Raw genomic sequence first — 17,005 nt, forward strand, 5'->3', positions numbered from 1 at the left:
GATATGTACTTCTCCACTTGATTTTTAGGAACAAGTATGTGCTTTTTCAGTATCATTTGCACATGGTTCTTAATATTACTACTCCCCAAATTGTCAGGGAAATCCCAGAATTGCTCTTTTTTAATGTGAATTCACATTCTCTGTAACATTTTTAGGAAATGTGGAATTAACGTCAGAAGAGACTTTCACTCTGCTCACTCTGATACTCTAGAGCAGGTAAAGTGAGACATGAAAAAGGGAAAAATGTTAATTACAGACCTCAACATTCTGCTTTAGCTCTCCTTGTTGTCCTGGTCAGAGGAACAGGTTTCATAATGGCCTAGGGGCCTGAGCACTGTTTTTTACATTCCTGTTTGTAGACTTCCAATTGCAACTGTGACAAATTCTGTTTAGTACTACAATTGGGGAAAGTTTATAATAATGCACAGCACAAATGTTGCTGAGGCTTACTATCTAGGCATCGTGTAAGTCTGATTCCCTTTCATACTTTTTGTCAGGTTGGATAAAACACCATCAAATTTTGACCTATCCATTGGCTTATAATGGACAGTAATCTTTTCTTTTTTCTAACAGCGTTTCTCTGTGCAGCCCTGGCTGTCTTGGAACTCACTCTGTAGACCATGCTGGCCTCAAACTCATAGATCTGCCTGCTTTTGCCTCCTGATGAAGAGATTAAAGGTCTGTGTCACCATGCTCAGCTTTTAATAATAGTAATTTAATTGCTCAGCTATTTCATGTATGAACCACAAGGACTATCGTCATAGTTATTTAATAGTTAATCTTTTCCAAGGAAGATCTATATTAATGAACAACTTCAAACTATCAGACTGAGAAACTGATTTACATATAAAAGCAAAACCAAAAAATAAGCCTCTTTAAAATATTGCCTTGTGACATCTCTGGACACCCAATTCTTCCTTGTAGGCCTTCATCTGTGGATGTGGAATGAAGGTAGGAGTCTGTTTGCTAAAGCTGAATGCAGGGAACCTGCACCCTCTCCACCCTTGGGCAACCTGCCATTTTCCTCCTGTTCTCACACCTGTTCAGCTACTAGGGCAAAGAAACACTGACTAGATCCATGGTGGCCCTTTTCTTCCAGAGAGGAGCCCTACAGGAAGGATAAAGAGCCAAAGCGGGGTTGAGATGTTCTCTCATTTAATTACCCAAACTTCAGTTCCATTTTAGTACTCTTTCATGTCTTGCTGCACACAAGGAATTAAACACCTGTTTAGGTAAGTTCTTGGTTCTGAGAAAGACACAGAATACCGTAGCTGGGAGTCTTGAATCTGCCTAAGTCCCAAAGGGGTACAATTGAAATGGTTAACCAGCAACCCACAGCCACACGATGATTCAGGGCTGAAAATGAATGTGACTGAAATTCAAAGGAGGGAGTAGGTAGCCAGGAAAAGCCCTGCAGAGAAGAGTTCAGAAGTTCAAGAGGGTCGCCTTAAAAAAACAGTGCAAAAAATGTACAGAGAAAGAAACAACAAAGAGCTGAACAGAGCAGGTCTTTTCACAAAGACATGGGCAGATCGGGGGTGAAGTCACTGCTTCATGAACACAGGTTTCCTTTGGGAATGGGGATGCTTTGGAACTATATCAAGGAGACTTTGAGCTGCATTTCTTTTCTTTTTAATGAAGTACTGAGAATCAAACCCAGGCCATGTGCATGCTAGGCAAGCAGCTGACTACCATGCCACATGCCAATTCCTGGCTGCATGGATTTTCCAGTGTTCTAGCCAGTGATCCTGATCTGACCACTGCACATTGTGTACATGTATTGAAATACCATCTGTACTGTATACTGTATACAATCATTATGTGTCAACTAAAGACAAAATAGACAAGAATATACTAGATACTGCTGTGTTATATACCCTGAAATGGATAATTTTATGTTTCCTCAAAAATTAATGTTCCTGGCTTGAGATAGTCAAAGAGAAAGAAAAAAAAAAGCATCTCCAGTGTAAGAAAACCAAGGCTGGAATAGTGACTAAACACAGCCCCAGGGGACTCTACACAAACAAACTGGAGGTGGAGAATCCAGGGATATGAGCAGGCAGAAATGGGGTTGGAAATGTAATCTTTCAGACCGATGATGAATGGTCTGGAATGCAGATAGAGGAGTAGGGCTTTTATCTTAGCAGTGGGGAGATTCCAGATCTTAAGAAGAAGTTGGAGATGGTTTAGTCAGAAGATTAACCTGGCAGCTGTATGCAAAGAAAGCCATCAGGAAGCTGTTAAAAAATCTGGACATAATGTGTGGAACACCTGTGGGAATGAAGACAGAGGCCCACCTGAGCCGTGCTCCGAAGTACCGGCATAGTCCACACTCTGATGCACACTGACCTGGAGCAAGGGAGGACAGCTTTGAGGTGACGTTGTCATAGAATTCAAAGCATATGCTTTGACCATTCATCAAAGTATCCACAGTGTGCTGCAGAGAAAATGCCCTTCGCCCTCAAATTAGATCCATACTGTCTTGAGGAGTAAACTACTCTGGGGACTTGCCATAGGTTTTAGGGTACCTTCTCTGTGTATCACTTTATATGTTGGACACAGAGGCTATTACATACAGTAGGCAAGACAGAGCTGGTCCCTTTCTTTATGGAACTGTTACACAGTCCCTATCAAAGGATAGCCAGCCGTTAAAGAGAGTCATAGTTCAGCTCAGTGTAAGGAAAGAATTGTAATAACTATAGCTATCCAGCAGTGGGAAAGGCTGCTGGGTAAGCAGAAAATGCTTGGTCATTAGAATCCAAGTGAGTCTCGTCTAAGATGGCTTCCCCTACACACTTCCTTCATAGTTAGCTACTTTGGAACATGAACATATGCTAAAGTTTTTAGCTTTTTCATCAGTACTTGTAAATAAGCTTATGTGAATGTATGTACAAATTTGATTTTTAAAAGTATCCTACACTTAGTTCCACAACTGGATTGTGTGTGTGTGTGTCTATGTGTGTGTATATTTTACTGGGAAGTGAAACCAGTCTCTCCTATATGCTAAGCACATACTATACCAATAAACCACACACGCCCCTACTCTAGTTCTCCAATTCTTTTTAAAGAAACTATATTTTCCAATGCTTTCTCAGCCGCTCATTTATTTCCAATTTTAATATTTATAGTAAGTTCCTCTTTCACGTGATGTTTTTCACAAGTAATGCAAATTTCTGCAGAAGTGAGTTACGTAAATCTAAGTCAAGCTGCTGACCTTTAAGTCATTTTTGTTTTTCACTCCTGTGATGCAATGTCATGATTGAACAAAACCTAATGTGACTACCCACTTGGGGATATCTCTGGGGTGCCTTTTTTTTTCATTTTTTAAAAATTAGTTCTTTGAGAATTTCATTCAGTGTGTTCTGATCACATTCACTCCCCTCAATCCCCAGATCCACTTCTTCGCTGCCCACTCAACTTTGTTTCCTTTTTTATTTTTACCTATCAAGTCCAGTTCGGACTGCCTGTATGCTGTTGGATGTGTGGCTCTCCACTGGAGCATGCTAGTAGAGCATGCTGGGAGAGCTACCAGGGACTACACTCTTAAAAGAAACTGACTCCTCCTCTCCCAGCAGCCACCAATTTCCAATAGGTTTTTAACTAGGGGTGGGACTTGGTGCCTACCTCCCTTTTCCATGCTGGAGTGGGATGCTATTTTGATGTGTGAAAATAGATAGCTTTTATTATTCAGCTATTTGATTTAGTCATTAAAAATATCAAATTGTTTCTCTCAACATCTAGTAACTAGACTTACTACTGATTATTTGCATTTTATAATATGGTAACTTTTTAGACTCTTGTATATATAGGAGTGATATCCTCAGTATGCTTTTTGAGAAATGTAAGAATGTTTTAACCCAGATAAGGAACATTCTTTTCATGGGGATTATTTTAGTGCTTATAATATCAGGTGAAAAATGCATTTCATTTCATCTCTAGTAAAATACCTTGTTAAAAGTTGCCCCCCTCATGGTGTATGAGTAAAATAGGTTATGCTTTTCACCAAAATGTATATAAAATTTTGACATATGCCTAAAACATTACCTGCTAAATATTAGGCACTCAAATATTTATTGAACATTGTTCAGTTATGTGAAGTGATGGTAGCTCAGACATCTCAAGTGAAAACTTAGTGTCTGAATAGGCATAGTAGAAAGTAAGGAGAGTTTAAGTTTCGAGAAAAGGGAAGGCACTTTCCTTAAGGTGACATTTAGATATAATTATCATAGTGAAAGTTTGGGTTAAATAGTTTTGGTGATATCTTAATGTCTATGCAATATTTAAAATACCAATGATAACTAATTCTGATGGTTAAATTCAAAGTGAATACATGCTGAATTTGAGCATGCATGTTATTATTATTGCTGAATGCCTAGGAACCTCTGAGCCTCTCTTCATTTTCTGTCACCTTCCTTTCTGTCTTTTTTCTTTCTCTTCTTTTCTCCCTTTCTTCTTTTTGTATGTCCCTCCCTCCTCTTCCCCTCTCTCCCTCAGTCATCTCTTTCCCCTCACTTCTTACAGTATCTCTGGTTATTAGCCCCTTTTCCTTGCCCTATTGTTTCATTCCTGATGCTTCTTATATTCTCTTTTCTGGGGTTTTACAACTGCTTCTTCTGAAGATTCTTCCTTTGCATTTCTGTTTCTCAATGCCTATTATTATCTCTTCCCTTGGTCAAGACTTTGACTGCAATGTGGAACTAATGTGTGGTTTTAATCTACTAATCAAAAGATCAAACAGGGATGCCTTTATTTTGAATTTTTTCTGGTCTTTCTGACAGAATGTGGTTTCCAATGATTGTTTTCCAAATGGGTTTTTTTAATTCGCTAATTCTCAAACTGTCTAAAAGGGGCCAATAGGCCTTCACTCACTGGTGTCTTAGTTAAGGTTACTATTGCTGTGATGAAACACCATGACCAAAAAGCAAGTTGGGAAGGAAAGGGTTTATTCAACTTACACTTCCACAGCACTGTTCATCATTGAAGGAAGTCAGGACCGGAAATCAAACAAGCAGGATTCTGGAGGCAGGAGTTGATACAGAGGCCATGGAGGAGAGCTGCTTCCCATGGCTTGCTCAGCCTGCTTTCTTATAGAACCCAGGACCACCAGCCCAGGGATGGCAACACCCACAGTAGGCTGGGTCCTCCCCCATCAATCACTAATTAAGAAAGTGGCTTACAGCTAGATTTTAAGGAGGCATTTTCTCACTCGAGGTTCTTCCTCTTCGATGACTCTAGCTTGTGTCAAGTTGACATAAACCCAGCCAATACAACTGGTAAATGCTTGTAAAGCACAGTAGCTTGTTGAAGTGACTCCTGATTGTCTCTAACAACTTTCACTTCTACCTTTTTCCCCAAACAGCATGGAGAGCAGATGATCCTTGAACCACTGATTTGGGGTTGTGTCCTCCCTCACATGTGCAGTTACACAAGAGAGTCTGTCATGTTCATCCTGTAGCTCCTTGTCTAGAGCAGCAATAATGAACAGCAGATGCTCAGCAGATAACTGCTGCTTTAATATAATCATACCCACAGTCTGATTCTGTTTCCCAGTCCTCAATAGCTCTCATAACTCTCTTGTGTAAAATTACTCATTGGGGCATCTTAGTCTATAAATTATTTATAAATGGAAGTATGTGATTCCCTGCTTAGAGCATTTTTTAACCTTTCATTGTCCTGCTTAGCCTACCACATAGTTTAAATCTTTAGCCAAAATGTCACTTAATCATCTTGCTGAATGACTGTTTCTTAATTAACTCAAGCAACAAAAAGATAAGCTAGTTATTGAGAGTTATCATTAATATTTATTGATCAGCAACCATGTTTCAGGCTCTATTTAAAGCACATTGATACAGGATCTTACTTTATTCTTCCAACAGTCCTATATCATATATAATGCTAAGGTTATGTACTGGAATGGGATGTAGCTCAGTAGATAGAATATGTGTCTAGCATGAATAACATCATGGGTTCCATCCCCAGAACTGTATAAACTAGGGGTGGTGACATATGTCTGTATCCCAGCCCATGGGGAACTCAGAAATTCAAGGTCATCCTTGGCTAATAGTGAGTTTAAAGTTAGTCTGACCTACAGGAGACCCTGCCTCAAAAGAAGGTGGGTGCATGTTGTGCAATTCGTACATTACTGAGGTCAATGAGGAAATAGGAAGGGACCAACTAACCTGCCAAATGAGAAAGCTAGGATTTGAACCCAAGTAATCTAAACCTGGCCACCAAGTCCTACACAGGAGCCTGATTTTACAGTATCAGAGTCCCAGAGAATGAAATATCTACAGATACACACATATCCCCACTACCATGCCTTGTGTAACAGTTAGATGTAATGTAGGCTAGTTGTTCTAGTTCACTGAAAGTCAGTCTAGTGTGTGATAGTGACTTGAAAATACAGCGTGCTTTTGTGTTATTTGTCACAAGGCAAATGAGATTACCAAATCTTTGATGTATATTTAGAAACTCCACTATTACCTAAAATCAACCACTGGGGGCAGGACAACCACTGTTGAAATTCTCTCTCTGCCAGGCAGGGTGGCGCAGCCTTTAATTCCAGGCAGAAGAAGCAAATCTCTGTGTTCAAGGCTAGCCTGGTCTACAGAGAGAGTTCCAGGACAGCCAGGGCTACACAGAAGAACCCTGTCTCGAAAAGGGAAAAAAAAAAATCTCTCTCTCTCCCCCACCTTCTTTCCTTTCTGCTTTTTTAATACAAATAAAGTCACTTTATTTTGTTATCTGAGGATATAACAGTCAATTGAATAGTAAATTTTATAAGGTTGCTGTAAAAATCTAAGGTTAACTGGCCTTGATTGAGCTATTCCTCTAAGGAATCAGTCTTCATGGCAAGAGGGGATACAGCAGTGAAAAGTTCAGTGGAGTTTGTATCCATGGGAGCTGGCTTCGAAATTTATATGAAATGTAGTATTTGCATATAATCTATCCATATATTCTTATTGCTCTAAATTGCCTTTATATGTCCTGTTATGTCTAATACAGTATAAATGCCAGAGAAATTGTTCTACTGTGTTGTTTAGGGAAAAACAACAAGATAAAGGTTGTTACATATTCAGTATAGGCACAGTGGTTTTGGAATGTTTACTTATGATTATCATGGGTATGTATAATATATGTGAGTTTGGACATACACATGCCATAGCACGAGTGTGGAGGTCAAAGGATGGCCTGTGCAGTTGGCTCTCTCCTACCTTTACATGGCTTCCAAGAACTGAATTCAAGTCATCAAATGCTTTACCTGCTGAGCTAGCTCCCTGGCAATGTATTTTTTAAAAAATATTCTCAGTGTGTAGTTGGGTAAATCTTAGGATACAAAATCCTTGCATATAGAGGAATGACTACATTTATCTTAGAATAAAAATTACTAATTTGAATATGTTTGCATACTTCCTACCTTCATCCAACACATGTGAGGAATACTGTATGATGGAACAAGATTGCTTTCCCTACTTTTAAAAAAAGATACAGCTCAGTTTGCCCATCATGTATGAACTCCTAGGTTCAAGCTCCAATATCACACAGGTGTTTGTGCATGTGTGTGTGTGCACACGCAATCTTCCCATGTCAGTTTCTAGACTTTTGTGATAAGGTATTAATAAAAAGGGGCTGGCCATGAAGTGCTGGCAAAACCGTGAAGCTGATGTGCTAAGTCAAAGCTCAAAGAAGAAGAAAAGGGGAGATCTTGAATTTTCTGAGCTGGGAGTGGAGGAAGTGGTTAGGCAGCAGGGCTCTAGGGAAGACTACAGAGAATGTGAAAAGAATTTAAGGGGAGGGCAGAAAGGGCTGCTTGTTGGTAGGAGCTGAGTACTATTCACTGGATTTTTCAAAGACCCAGGTAAAAGCTTGGAATTGTCTTGAATGTTTTGAAGAATGAAAAATATACCCATTAAGTGATCAGTTATGTTTTCTTTTAGTCCTCCCTACCTCTTGCCTCAGTTTACCCATGCTCCCCAGGCCAAAGTCCACCCTCCATCCCATATTCCTTAATTGTGCTTCTTTGATATTTCAGAGGGAGAAGATAGATTTGCTTGGTTTGTATTAAGTTTGAGATGCTGGGAGCACCTCAGCAAGAGATGAGTGCTCCAGACATAGTGGCCAAAAAATTTAGAACTCTTTCTTGTTTAGTTTGGGTTGGGTTTGTGTTTTGTTTTTGAAGCAAGGTCTTGCTATGTAGCTCAGGCTGGCCTAGAACTCATGATCATCCTGACTCAGCCTCGTAAGTGCTAGGATTATAGATCTGCCCACCATGTTCAGTGCGAACTTAAGAGTTCTTGAGAGTAACTTAGAAACTACACAAAGGAAGGTGTACCATGCTCAAGAGTAGAAAGAAGAAAGCCAAAGAACTTTTAGAATGTTATAGTAGGACAGTCTCAGAAAGAACAGGCACAAAAGAAGTAGCAGGAAGGCAGGATGAAGCAGCAGCATTCAGGAGCCCGCTCAGATCAGCTTGTAGAAATTAATTGTAAAATGTAAGGGTTTTACTAAACCAGTTGTTAGAGACTTCTCATTAAATATTAGATTATATGAACTTACAATCAGATGGGTTATGCTAAAAAAAGACACACAAAAAAGATATTTCCTAGCTCTTACATTGCTAAGATTTGGCATTATGTCTGTGTGGTGGGCATTCTGCCTCAGAGGTATCATGCTGGAAGCTTGAAACCCATATCTTACACCATAGAAACTCACAAATCCTCAAACCAGAGCATTCTCTTCATGTCAGGAGGGCCAATGAAGCATTTTCTCACTTCACCATTTCACCATTGGAAAACAGTAGAAATCAAGAAGTTGAATGGGTTAACAACAAAGCCGCTTGTAACTAGTTTCGGTAGAGAGTTGTGTGACATCACCCCAGTGCAATGTATGGAGGAACAGAAAAATGGCAATTGATGAATCCACTGTTCGGGTGAAGTTGGGAATAATGAAGCTATGTGAGTTGCTATTGATGATGTATGGTGTTATTTAATTGTGAAGCTTAACAGAGTAGTTATATCTTAATGTCTTTTATAAATCTCCAAAACACACTACACACACATTTATTTTCTAGTGAAACCTTCACTGTTGGAAAAGGAACTGGTTATTTATAGACTACACCTCAGGAAATGCTGCTGTCATATTTCACAATTAAGAACATATTAGTTCAGTTTCCATGAGATTGTAGGTTTTCTGTAGTTTTTGTTGTTGTTGAAATCCAACTTTAGACCATGGTGGTCTGATAGAACACAGGAGGTTATTCCAATTGTTTTGTATCTGTTTAGATTTGTTTTGTGACCAAGTATGTGGTCGATTTTAGAGAAGGTTCCATGGGGTGCTGAGAAGAAGGTATATTCTTTTTTGTTAGGATGGAATGTTCTGTAGATGTCGATTAAGTCCATTTGAGTCATGACATCAGTTAAGTCCTTTATTTCTCTGTTAAGTTTCGATTTGGGGGATCTGTCCAGTGGTGAAAGTGGGGTGTTGAGGTCTCCCACTATTAATGTGTGGGGTTTTATATAGGTTGATCTCAGTCTGTGGGGAAGGCTTTGCCCTGGAGGAGATTGGAATGGGGGGCGGGCTGGGGGGAAGGTGAGGGGGGGGGGAGGGGGGAGAACAAGGGAATCTGTGGCTGATATGTAGAACTGAATTGTATTGCAAAATAAAAATTTTTAAAAAAAAGAAAAGAAAAAAAAAGAACATATTAGTTGTAAGTTTGAGACAGATTCTTCTTATTCAACTTTCTTAGTTTTTAAAAGAAATATTATCAAGAACAAATGTTGAGTTAATACTATTTGGTGCTAGGGTTTGGGACCCAGGTCCTTGAGCATGCTAGGTAAGAAAGATATCACTGAGATACAGGCCCAGCCCAACAGCAGAATTATATAGAGTACTATTTTTGTATGTTTTGAGATAATCATACGGCTTGTTTTAAAATTGGGCTAATGCCATTACATGAACTTAATATCAATTTTTGGTATTAAATTGCCTTTGCTTTTCTGAGATAAATACAATTTGATCAAGTAGGTTTTTAGTATATAATTAAATTAACTAGCTTTACTTATTGTTTTAAATTAATATTAATAAATAGGACTGATATTTTTCAGTGGCTTTTGTTACATTAGTTTATGTGTGTGTATGTATATATATAATTATATATATATATATATATATATATATATATCTGTAACATGTGTACATAGTGAAGGTTACAGGACAACTTGTAGAAGTTGGTTCTCTCTTTCTATCATGGAGATTCTGGGAATTGAACACAGATCATCAGGCTTGCCAGAAAGCTCCCTTACCCACTCAGTCATTTCAATAGCCCTTTTTTGATGTTTTCTTCTGTGGTGAGTGGGAAGTGTTAAACTTTTGTATCAATATTATGGTACTTAAAAATTAACATGGTCACCGGGTGGTAGTGGCACACGCCTTTCATCCCAGCACTCGGGAGGCAGAGCCAGGCGGATCTCTGTGAGTTCGAGGCCAGCTTGGTCTACAGAGCGAGATCCAGGACAGGCACCAAAAACTACACAGAGAAACCCTGTCTCGAAAAACAAAAACAAAAACAAAAAAAATTAATACAGTCAATGTAAAAGTTTTTACTCATAGTTTAAATATGACATCTCTTTCTGTAGCATTTTAAAAGGACATCTGTAAAATTACTTTTGGCAAGAGGATTTTGTTTTGTTTTATTTTGTTTTTTCGGCAGTGATGGACATTGAACCCAGAGGCTTGTGGGTGGTAGGCAACTGGTTTACCATTGAGTTATACCTGCAACCCTTTGAGGATGTAATTCCTGGATAAGTTTTTGATGATTTCCTTTTTTTTCCCTATCTCTTGGGTCAGTTTTCACTGTTCATTCCATTTCAGGCAAATTAATCTGACAGTTGCTCTTGGCCTATATTGTTATCTATGTGATTCTAGTAGAAAGTCCTATTTCTTATATGAAGCAGTTGAAGGAGTAGGCAGAAATAGTCTGGCCTATTGTGAGCTTTGTGTAAGTGCAAAGCCATGATCAGTTTCTTCACTGCCTGGGTCTCCAGGTTTTAGGGAATTAAATGGATTGGTCATCCAATGAACATAACATAAACATAGAATGTGAGGGAGCTCCGTACACTGTCCTCAGATTATCTCTGTCCTGTGTCTGTAGACTATACCTTGAAGACACAGAACAGTCTCAGTGGATCCAGAGAGTAGAATAGGGTATGGGTGATGGTTGGAATACTGCCTGCCTCCAGTAGGAGGTAGGAGGAACTGGCCTTGTTTTCTGTTTGATCTAACTCTTGGGTCACAAGCCTTGAATAGATACCAGTTTCTACATTTCTGTGTATTTTTTTAAGAGCGAGAAAGAACATGAAGTTGTATGGGGGAAGGATCTGCAAGGATCTGGAAGATGGGAAGGAATATGATCAAAATATATGTGTGAACATTTTTTAAAATAATAAATGAATATTACTTTCTTTTTGTCTAGTTCTTAATGAAATCATATGCATTTAAGGAGGACTGGGAGCAAGTGTCAAGGAAATTAATATTGCTTAATTAATTAATCTTAACCTAGATCTTCAAATTTTTTTGAGGTAATGGTTTTGTTAATTAATTTCTTTATTGATATTTTTCTTTTGTTTTCTTATTTCTGAATCTTTTTTTTAATTTTACCTTACACACTTTAAAAAAAAAGTCAGAGTAGTGATTTCTTACAGATAAAGCATGTGTTAAATATGCTATACATAATAAGCAGTTTCTGTGTGGATGCTGCCTTCACTGTTGACTAGCAAATTAAGTGTTTATGCAAATTATTACGGTAGAAGCCAGTAGTCACAGCCAAAAAACAAGGCATACAGGCAGAAAGTGCTGACAATGAGCTCTTCCTGTAGAAGACTATCCTGCTCTGAAAACAGAACTGCAGCTTACTAGTGACACTGAGATGCTGTTCAAACTTGCCTGTTTTCAAGCAGCAGTACTGTGCAGTGCTGGGGAACACCAACAAGCAGAGCTCATTGGCTGAAGTTCATGTTCTTAAATGCTAGAAATAACAGAATGGGAAAACAGTTCGTCTTCATGATGTAACATTTTTACACCATCCATCATGTAACAGAACAGTTTCTGTCAGTTCCAAGAAGTCAGAAAAGCCAAGTGTTGGAGTCTTGTGTATGTCAGAGCGTGCAGAAGGTTAGGTCTGCAAGCTGGGGCTCTCCGGCCCTTCTGATAAGGCTCTTGGCACCGGATGCTGTTTTGTCTTTACTGAATGTCCTATTCTGGGCTCCCTGAGCATTTTAAGAGACAAGGATGTGAATCATTATTTAGACAATCTGCTCCCTGGACCTTCCTCTGTAAAGTCTGCTTAGGGTGGTGTGTACTTCATCTCCCATACCCAAGCAGGCTGGGCACTCTACTTTGACCTTAGACTTCTAAACTATGTAGCTTCCAGGTGAAATCAAATTTCAGTAAACATCAGCTTTGCAATGTACAACTCTTATCAGACTTTCATCACCCCCTACCTGGGAACTGGATATGGACAGCAGGCCTCCTGGTGTGGCTTCTATCAGTAAACCATACCCAGAGCCCTCAGCCCTGTCTTTTGAGCTTGCTAATCCTTTTAAAGATCTAGTTTTTCCTAAGTCTGAATGGTGATACAGTTATTATTAATTTGATGTATTAATTGGGTGCAATAAAAAAGTTTTGCATCGTGTCAGTGATCTGACTGGTAAAGCAAGAGGAGCAGATCAAATGCCTGTCTGTCTCTATTATGCAACTATTCTGAGATTTTTTTCATCCTTCATGATGCACAATGAATCATTTGATGGTATGTTGGTTATTTCTAGAGAATATAAAGCTTTAAATGTGCAGGAGAAACAAATACTGGAATGAAAATGTGTATGTTTGCCTTTTGGCAGCCTGGGTTGTCTGAGGATTTTGAGTACCAATGAAATTTGAAAATATTATTTCTTTTTAATTATTCAGATTTGAAAGAAGCTAACTGTGAACCACTGATATCCAAGAAGGACATTTTTTAAACAAGGACAGCCCTTTACTGTTATGTACATCAGAATTTATTATATTACATTTGTATTTTAAAAACTTTTTTTTTACTGCCTCAATACTTTCTCCTACATAACTTGCCTGTTAGTTGTGGTTCATAATAGCATACTTGTCTAAGACAAAACAAAGATAGGAAAATGCCCTAGAAGTTGGGTATAACACAAATATTTAAAAATAGTCCTCTAATCTCTTATTTTTATACCCATGTAATGACTCCAAGTGCATTATTTTAGATTCTTATACTTATGATTAAAGTTAGATAAATATATCTTATCTGGTCCTCATAGGCCATGCAGCCCTCACCTCTGATCAGACAGAAGTAGGCTCATATATATATATATATATATATATATATATATATATATATATATATATCAAACATTCTTTGTGAGGAGAATTGCTAACTTCAGCTTGTACCTACATGAAGGTACTTCCTCCTTGGGACTGACTAGCATGGGGTATGACTTCAGGGCCTGTGGACAAAGTTCTGGGAAATCCATCATTCCTTCAAGACCTGATCCTAGTATGCTAAGGCAGTTCTTACTCCCCTAGTGTGGCTTTTTGCCTGGAGACCTAAGTTACTCTGAAACTTTATGTAGTTTTAGGACTATTGGTTATAGTCAACAAGGAAAGTCACAGGATGGCCCATTTTTCTGAAACCTGCAGATGCATTGAAGAAAGAACTGTCAGATAAATACATTCACAAATTAATGCAGACTGTGTGTGCATGTGCATCAGTGCATGTGTGCATGTTCCTTAGCTCTGTCCCCTGAGAGGACCTAGGTAAGAGACTCCTTAGTAGCAAACCAAACTGTGGAGTCCAAATGCCATTTTCTCCCAAAAGAAACTGGAGTTCTTTGTAGAAGAGGTTGATTGAAAAGCTGAGGCAAAAACAGTCCAGCATAAGCCTGGAGGCCTATGTGGTGCCAGAAGCCAGGGTGTGCTCCAGAAGAGTCAGGGTGGGAGGAGAGAGCCTAGCAGCCAAAACTGAGACAATTTGAGCAATAAAACCAACTAACTGTGGAACTGCATTATAGCTCCCCAAGTGAAATATATACAAGAGTTCTGACTGGTGTAAATAATTACAGAGTAAATGAATAAATGGAGGTGGAGAGAATAATGACTCTTCTTTACAGAACTCAGTAAGAAGTGATTGCAACAGAAAGTTGTTGTCAGAGAACCATAGCAATCTTTGCTGCAGACTGGATCCACCAATGAGCACTGACTTTTGTGGGTGGGTAAGAACTTAAGGAGAAACAGGATATTTGCACAGCTTTCAAGTATTTTCCCCATCTGTGTTAATTACAAACGAGAATGAAGAGACTTACAGTGCTCCTGGAAGACACCAGCCATAGCCAAGCAGCCGAGGTCAGTATCAACAGTAGTAAGACAGTAAGCTGTCTGCCCTGTGAGATATCCTGAGAGGGACACAGGACATGTTTGGTATTCTTCCCAAAATTCCATGACCTCAGCTGAATCATGAGAAAGCATGAGACACACCCTGAATAGAGACAGCTTAAGAATTCCGGAGCAATATGCTTCAACAGCATCAGAGGTGTAAAAGACAGGCCAAGTTGGAAACCTAAAAGAAGGTCAGGAGACATGGCAAGAGGATGTGGTGGATCCTGGAGCTGAAGAGGGACTAATACTAGTGAGAAAGCTGGAGAAATCCAAATAAAGGGGTGAATATTATTACATCAGTTCATTTTTTATAATTGTGCTAGGGTTTGAATATGTGAACTGTGGGGAAAGATCCACAAGCTTGAGATATGTCACTGTTTTATTTGTTCTGTAAGCCTGAAGTTAAATCATTTCCCAGTTATGAAATATTTGGTGGTGGTTTTATTTATTATTTATTTAATTTATTGCAGTTCTGGGGATCAAATTCAGGGTCTTGCACATTCTAGATGAGCATTCTACCACTGTTACATCCTTAACCATTAAATATGAAGGTTTTAAAAGTCACATGGAAATCACCAAATAATTGTTCTCCTTGGTTTTCGCTAATTTATACCAGTAGAGTTTCTGTTTGTAATTCATAAACAAGCCAGAGGTATGAAGCAGGAAATTCCCCTTTCTCTAGAGTGGCTTGTTTTGTTTGTTTGTTTGTTTTGTTTTGTTTTTTTATGTTAGAGGCTAAACCCAGCTAGATGCAAGCTAAGCAGCCTTCTCCCACCAAGCCTTCTCCCTAACCCTTTACTCTCTTCTTCTGCTGTCCCACCCCTTTCTCTACAGACCTGTCTCTGCTCAATCTACTTCAGCTAGCAGCCGGTTACTTGCATCTTCTTAGAGAACCATGCTGAAAACCCCACAGGAGTGTCCAGGACAGCTGAGGGCTAGAACATCTGCCCTGCATGAATGTGTGTTACCCAGCACCCATGACTGGGGACAGGGGGATAACAGATTCCCAGCTCCACAAATCTGTTCTTCCCTGGGAACTAACTTTTAGCAAATTGTTTAATCTAGCTGAGGACAGGATAGGATGTGAATGTTCAAACAAGAACCTCACAAGTTTTGTTTTTGTTTTTTAAATTTTATTCATAAGCTCTTGATCCCCACTCTTTATTACCTAGAATCTTATGAGCAGCGAGATGAGAGAAGACTACTCGTTATTGGTAAGAATGTCGGGGAGTGCAGTGAGTATGAATAACACTAAGAGAGCTTGGACAGTCAAAGGAAATCAATAACAGCATTAAGTTTGCTTTGAAAATTGATTTAATCTTAGAAAAACCTAAAGTGATTTAAAACAGAGAGACCAAGCCCTTCAAAATGAGGCAAATATGCACTTTGGCATCTGAAGGAGTGATCTAAATTCAGTTATTTGGCATGAAAATTAAATGCTAAGTATTTGGAATTTGACCCTGAAATTTTTTTTAATCTCACTTGCATGGTTAACCAACTTAGTAAACTGTATCAGTTAACAGTTTTTAGGTGAAAGGAAGACTAGCAGAAGATGTACCTAGCACAGTTAGATTCATAGACAGTGGAGTGAGGACTGCTGGGGACTACTGAGGCTGGGGGCCAGAAGTGAGGCTTGAACATGGAATGGGAACAGTTTCCATTTTACAAACTGAAGAAGTTCTGGTGATGCCTACTCACCATTGTGAATGTATTTAACACCGCTGAACTGACATTTCAAAATACATACAAATAGGGAAAATGATAAATTTATATATATGTTACTGTAATTGAAAAAAAAGAAAATACAGAATTTTTTAGTAGTTACATTCCATTTTTTTTTTTTTTTTGCTGTGGCACCTTTACTCTTGGGAAGGTTTTGTTTTTAAATCTAGGGATGGTTTTCTGAACATAATTTGCCAACTGGCAGTTTAAATGGCCCCTGTGCCATAAATTGTGAAGTTCAAAGAAAAACTCAATGAGTTGCTTGTAGGTTAATTTACAACTAAGGCGGATGAATCTATACAAAGAAGAAAAGCCCCCATAAGAAATACGTTAACAGATGGTAAAGGAGAAAAGAGTGTAGATAAAAGATATTTGAACTTGTTTGGGCCTAGTGATTTTATGACAGAGGAATTCAACTATAGTTGTACTGGGTAGAGTGAATCACAACTCTATAAATCACTAATAGGACACAACAATCTTTATCGGTTTCTGTATGTGACACAGGCAGTATTGGGGCACGTTCTCTGTACACAACTCTGCCTAGCTGACCTGCTGTGTCTGAATTCAGAGCTTTGGGTTGAAATACAGATTATACATGGCATTAAAACCTTAACGGTGGGCAATTGGTATGTTAACAGCAACATGTAAAGCTAGCATAAATTACTTTGAATTTTAGCTAATGGGTTTGTTTTGCTTTATTTTTTTTCTTCCTTTTTTAATTTGATAGTGCTGGGGATTAGACCCAGGGCTTTCCAGACGCTTAAGTACACACTTTACTATGGAGCTACAGTCAAGGCTTACAGTCATTTCTTTTTTTGTTTGTTTTTTTTTTTAAGACTCATTT

At 38.7% G+C, this 17,005-nt stretch overlaps 1 protein-coding gene across 2 annotated transcripts in view; it reads left to right on the plus strand.

Moving 5' to 3' along the window:
• The window catches only part of Pparg (peroxisome proliferator activated receptor gamma), a 130,582-nt gene that overhangs the window by 10,469 nt on the left and 103,108 nt on the right, over nt 1-17,005 (plus strand). For both annotated transcript variants that reach the window (XM_059258404.1, XM_059258405.1), the window contains exon 2: nt 12,961-13,032. The gene's annotated coding sequence lies outside the window, so the exon portion shown is untranslated. The remainder of the gene's footprint in view (nt 1-12,960; nt 13,033-17,005) is intronic.

Source organism: Peromyscus eremicus, chromosome 3 (assembly GCF_949786415.1).
Source record: "Peromyscus eremicus chromosome 3, PerEre_H2_v1, whole genome shotgun sequence".
Lineage (NCBI taxonomy): Eukaryota > Metazoa > Chordata > Mammalia > Rodentia > Cricetidae > Peromyscus > Peromyscus eremicus.